Source organism: Anolis sagrei, chromosome 10, assembly GCF_037176765.1.
Source record: "Anolis sagrei isolate rAnoSag1 chromosome 10, rAnoSag1.mat, whole genome shotgun sequence".
Taxonomy (NCBI): Eukaryota; Metazoa; Chordata; class Lepidosauria; order Squamata; family Dactyloidae; genus Anolis; species Anolis sagrei.
Window position 1 is genome coordinate 20,636,044 of NC_090030.1, and position 6,000 is coordinate 20,642,043.

General features: G+C 47.9%; 1 protein-coding gene across 1 annotated transcript in view; it reads right to left on the bottom strand.

Moving 5' to 3' along the window:
* CLCN5 (chloride voltage-gated channel 5) overlaps nt 1-5,786 on the bottom strand; it is a 46,305-nt gene extending 40,519 nt beyond the window's left edge. The window contains exon 1 of the mRNA XM_067471596.1: nt 5,647-5,786. The gene's annotated coding sequence lies outside the window, so the exon portion shown is untranslated. The remainder of the gene's footprint in view (nt 1-5,646) is intronic.
* Between the last annotated feature and the right edge of the window lie 214 nt (nt 5,787-6,000).

Below are 6,000 nucleotides of genomic sequence, written 5' to 3' on the forward strand. Positions count from 1 at the left end.
CAGATGTATTGGAAGGCATTCCCTGGCCATACACCCAAATGGATGAGAGATACAGTCCAAAACATCTGGCATCCACCTGACTGTAGACAGAGTTTTGGTGGAGTCTCCTCCTCCTCCGGAGGTTTGAAGCAGAGGTCAGATGATCATCTGTCAGGAGGGCTTTGACCCTCCTCCTTTGGAGGTTTGAAGCAGAGGTTGGATATCATCTGTCAGGAGGGCTTTGACTCTCCTCCTCTGGAAGTTTGAAGCAGAGATGGATGATCATCTGTCAGGAGGGCTTTGACTGTGTCCTCCCTTTTTTTTCTTCATGTCAGGAGCAACTTGAAAAACTGCAAGTCACTTCTGGTGTGCGAGAATTGGCCGTCTGCAAGGATGTTACCCAGATGTTTTGATGATTTACCATCCTTGTGGGAAGCTACTCTCATGTCCCAACAAGAATTATAGTTGGAAGAGACATCATGGGCCATCCAGTCCAACTCCCTGCCAAGAAGCAGGTATATTGTATCCAAAGCATCCCCAATAGATGGCCATCCAGCCTCTGTTTAAAAGCTTCCAAAAAGGGAGCCTCCACCACACTGCTGAACAGCTCTCACAGTCAGGAAGTTCTTCCTCGTTTTCAAGTGGAATCTCCTTCCTTGTAATTTGAAGCCATTGTCCCAGTCTCCAGGACAGCAGAAAACAAGCCTGCTCCCTCCTCCCTATGACTTCCCCTCACATATTTATCCTCTCAGCCTTCTCTTCTTCAAGCTAAACATGCCCAGCTCCTTAAGCCGCTCCTCATAGAGCTTGTTCTCCTGACCCTTGATCATTTGAGTCGCCCTCTTCTGGACACATTCCAGCTTGTCAATATCTTTCTTCAATTGTGGGGCCCAGAATTGGACACAATATTCCAGGTAGAGCTAGAGCTGACAGAGGGAGCTCATCCACGCTCTCCTCTGATTCAAACCTCCGACCTGTCAGTCTTCAGTCCTGCCAGCATAAGGGTAACCCACCAGGGGCTGCTGGCTGCAGACAGTGTTTTGATGGAGTCTCCTCCTCCTCTGGAGGTTTGAAGCAGAGGTCAGATGACCATCTGTCAGGAAGGCTTTCACAGTGTCCTCCCGCCTGCCTGGCAGAAAGAAGCCCTTGGGGTCCCTTCCAATTCTGTGAGATCTGAAGAAAGCACCGCGCTTCGGCCTGGCTCCGGATCTTGACCGAAGGCGTTTATGGCACCCTTTGGATACTTAGAAAGCTCATGCAGGAATTATGCAGCCTTGTATTGACTCTGGGCCGCTATGCAAACAAATCTTCCAGCTCATCAAAACAAAGCAAGGCAGAAAATAAATACTTGACAAGTGATAAAACTGAGATTACAGAATCTCTTGGGCTCATTTTTTTCCAGATCCAGCAAAACGGGATACATTTGGAGAGTGTCTATACTGTAGATGGAATGCGACTCGATAACACAAGAGCATTTATTACAGGAAGAAAGGCAGCTGTTTGGGTTGTTGCTCTCAGAACCCATAGCTGGCTGAAGGCAATCACTCGTGTCCAAGTAGGATTGTCTTCCAATCCTAGGGCCTTAGTGGTGGCTCTTAGTGGTGGGTCTGTAGGTGGGTCTGTAGATGACTATTCTTGACCCACGCGTTCCTCTACAGTGAGGACATTGATTTCCAGGTAGAAGGCTGTCCCAGTCAGGGTCGGTCTGACCCACCTTCTTCCTCTTCTTCCACATTTCTCCAGCAGTGCCTCTTCAAATTCTGCAGCACTACTGGTCACAGCTGACCTCCAGTTAGAACGCTCAAGGGCTCTTCCCAATTATCAGTGTCTATGCCACAGGCGATCACTCATGTCAAAGTAGGATGGTCTTCCAAGCGTAGGGTCTTAGCAGTGGGTCTGTAGGTGACTGTGGAGACCTATTGTTGACCCACATGTTCTTCCACAATGGTTCTCCATTTTGCCCTCCATTCATGCCTCTTTGAATTCCGCAGCACTGCTGGTCACAGCTGACCTCCAGAGCTCAAGGGCTCTTCCCAATTCTCAGTCTATGCACCAGTTTCTAAGGTTAGCCCATATTTCAATCTCTTTTCCTATCCACTAAGAGGAGTATATTAAGAGTTGGGAGTATAGTAACTGCTTTTGGAGATGGTGATCGGGCATTCAGACAATGTGGCATTCAGTCCAGCAGAGTTGATGGCGTAGGAGCATGGCTTCAATGCTGGTGGTCTTTGCTTCTTCCAGCACGCTGACATTTGTCCGCTTGTCTTCCCAAGAGATTTGCAGGATTTTTCAGAGGCAACACTGATGGAATCGTTTTAAGAGTTGAGTGTGACGTCCATAGACAGTCCACGTTTTGCAGGCGTATTGCAGGGTTGGGAGGACAATGGCTTTATATACAAGCACCTTGGTCTCCCTAATGATGTCCCGGACTTCAAACACTCTCTGCTTCATTTGGAAGAATGCTGCACTCGCAGAGCTCAGGTGTTGTTCTATTTCGGTGTCAGTATTGACTTTTGTGGAGGTGGCTGCCAAGGGAACAGAAATGCTCAGCATTTTCTAATGTTACACCATTGAGCTGTATTTCTGGCATTGCATATGTCTATGTTTGATGTTTTTATAGTTTTAATGGTTTTTTATCTACAGTTATGTTATTGATTTAGATATGTGATATTTTTATATATATGTGAGGCATGGAATTTGCCATTTATTATGTTGTAAACCGCTTTGAGTTCCCCCAGGGGTGAGAAAAGCGGTATAGAAATGTAGATAATAATAATAATAATAATAATAATAATAATAATAATAATTGGCTGGTGACTGCTGGACCAGCACTTTGATTTATTCAATGTTCAATAAGAGGCCGAGCTTCTGGTATGCAAAGGTGTTTAGAGTGGCTTGTAGGACTTTTTCTGAATGTGCACAGACTACATTATCATCGGCATATTGGAGTTCTATAACAGATGTTGTTGTGACCTTGGTTTTGGCTTTCAGTCCGCTGAGGTTAAATAGCATGCCATCTGTGTGATAGATTATTTCCACTTTGGTGGGAAGCTTCCCATCGACAAGATGAAATATCATAGCAATGAAGATGGAGAATAAAAGTGAGGCAATTACACATCCCTGTTTGACACCTGATTCCACCTTAAATGGCTCACTTTGGGAGCCATTGCTGTCCAAGATTGTTGCTGTCCAAGACATTTCCTAATGTTACACCATTAAGTTGTATTTCTGGCATTGCAGAGGGATTGGCTGCTGCCTGGTGGAAGAGCCGGCTCAGGGATTCTGGGAATGGCAGTTGGGACTGGATGAGGGCTAACAAATTGAAATTGAATCCAGACAAGACAGAGGTACTCCTGGTCAGCCGAAAGGCCGAACAGGGCATAGGGCTACAGCCTGTGTTTGATGGGGTGACACCCCCCCCTGAAGACGCTGGTTCGCAGCTTGGGGGTGATCCTGGACTCATTGCTGAGCCTGGAATCCCCGGTCTCAGCAGTGGCCAGGGGAGTGTTTGCATAGTTAAATCTTGTGCACCAACTGCGCCCATACCTTGGGAAGTCTGACTTGGCCACGGTAGTCCACGCTCTGCTTATATCCTGAATAGATTACTGCAATGCACTCTACGTGGGGCTGCCTTTAAAGACTGTTCGGGAACTTCCACTAGTCCAACGGGCGGCAGCCAGATTGCTCACCGGAGCAGCATACAGGGAGCATACCACCCCCCTGTTATGTCAACTCCACTGACTGCCTGTCCATTTCCGAGCACAATTCAAAGTGCTGGTCTTGGCCTATAAAGCCCTATACCAGTGGTTCTCAACCTTCCTAATGCCACGACCCCTTAATACGCTTCCTCATGTTATAATGACCCCCAACCGTAAAATTAGTTTCGTTGCTACATCTTAACTGTAATTTTGCTACTGTTATGAATAGTAATGTAAATATCCGATATGCAGGATGTATTTTCATACACTGGACCAAATTTGGCACAAATATCCAAATTTGAATATTGGTGGGATTGGGGGAGAGTATTGATTTTGTCCTGTGGGAGTTGTAGTTGCTGGGATTTATAGTTCACCTACAATCAAAGAGCATACTGAACTCCACCAATGATGGAATTGAATCAAACTTGGCACACAGAACTCCCATGACCAACAGAAAATACTGGAAGGGTTTGGTAGGCACTGACCTTGAGTTTTGGGAGTTGTAGTTTACCTACATCCAGAGAGCACTGTGGATTCAAACAACGATGAATCTGAACCAAACTTGGCACAAATACTCAGTATGCTCAAATGTGAACACTGGTGGAGTTTGGGGAAAATAGACATTGACATTTGGGAGTTGTAGTTGCTGGGATTTATAGTTCACCTGCAATCAAAGAGCATTCTGAACCCTACCAACGATTAAATTGAGCCAAACTTCCCACATAGAACCTCCATTACCAACAGAAAATACTGTGTTTTCTTGTGGTCTTTGGTGACTCCTCCGACCCCCCTTCGCGACTCCTCCAGGGGTCCCGACCCCCAGGTTGATAAACACTGCCCTATACAACTCTGACCCAGCTTACTTGTCCGAATGTATCTCCCTCTATGTTACGATTGTCTACAATCCACTGGGGAGGCCCTGCTCTTGCTCCCACCAGCTTCTGGTAGGGACAAGGGACAGGGCCTTCTCGGTGGTGAACCCCCCGCCCCCGCCTGTGGAATTCACTCCCCAGCGAAATTAGATAAACGTCCTCCCTCCTCCCTTTCAGGAAAAAAACTGAAAACGTGGTTTTGGAACCAGGCTTTTGCCTAGCAGGCACGACAGCACTTGAACCCCGAACTGGACCATAGGATAGTTATAATGGAAATGGATTTACGATTGTATAATTAATGTTGTTTTGAGTCGCCCGAGGGCTGAGAAGAGCGGTATACAAATAGAGTAAATAAATAAATATTGTATTGAGGTGGCACAGTGTGCCGGCAGGTCTGAAGACCGACAGGTCGCAGGTTCGAATCCGGGGAGAGGCGGATGAGCTCCCTCTATCAGCTCCAGCTCCTCATGCGGGGACATGAGAGAAGCCTCCCACAAGGATGATAAAAACATCAACTCATCCGGGCGTCCCCTGGGCAAACAATTCTCCTAAACCAAGTATGGGCAAACTTGGGCCCTCCAGGTGTTTTGGACTCCAACTCCCACCATTCCTAACAGCCTCAGGCCCTTTCCTTTTCCCCCTCAGCCGCTTAAGCGGCTGAGGGGGAAAAGGAAGGGGCCTGAGGCTGTTAGGAATGGTGGGAGTTGGAGTCCAAAACACTTGGAAGGCCCAAGTTTGCCCATACCTATCCTAAACAATACCATATGTGGACTACAACTCTCAATACCCTGCATTGGGGATGCTGGGAGCTGTAAATTGAAGGGAAGAGGCTTCCTTGCTGCTTCCTTCAAGTCTCCCTAGGCCAGTCTTTCCCAAACCCTGAATTTTCCAGAGCTTCTGGACTCCAACTCCCATAATCCTTCATCTGTGGCCAAAACAAGTGAGGATTCTGGGAGTTGGAGTCCAAAAAGCAGAGTTTGCTTAGCTCCTGTCAATGGAGAGCCAGAGGGGAGGGACCAAAACAAAGCCTGAGTCCCTTCTCCTTCTGGGGGATTATGGGAGTTGTAGTCCTTCCCCCTGAATCCAATGGGCCTTACCTTCAAGGTGGGTGAGGGGAGGGGTGGGGGGTCCTTTCCTCCTCTTCTTCTTCCTCTTCTTCCTTCAAGAGGGGGGAGGGCACCTGCGAGTCGAGGGCGTCCCCTCGTTCACGTGACCCCCGAAGGGAACCGCCGCCGGGAGGAAATGCGGGGCGGAGGCTTCACCCGTCGTTCTGCGCGTGCGCAAGGAGTTTGCGCCGGCGCAGTATTCAACTGAGGGCAAGCAGCGCCATCTTTGTTTCGGGCCCCACCCACGTGCTTTTCCCTCCTCCTGGTGTTTTCCTTCCTCTTTCCCTTTCAAGACGGGAATCTATTGAGGTCTGCTCCAACTTCTATAGCCAGGCAATAGAAATA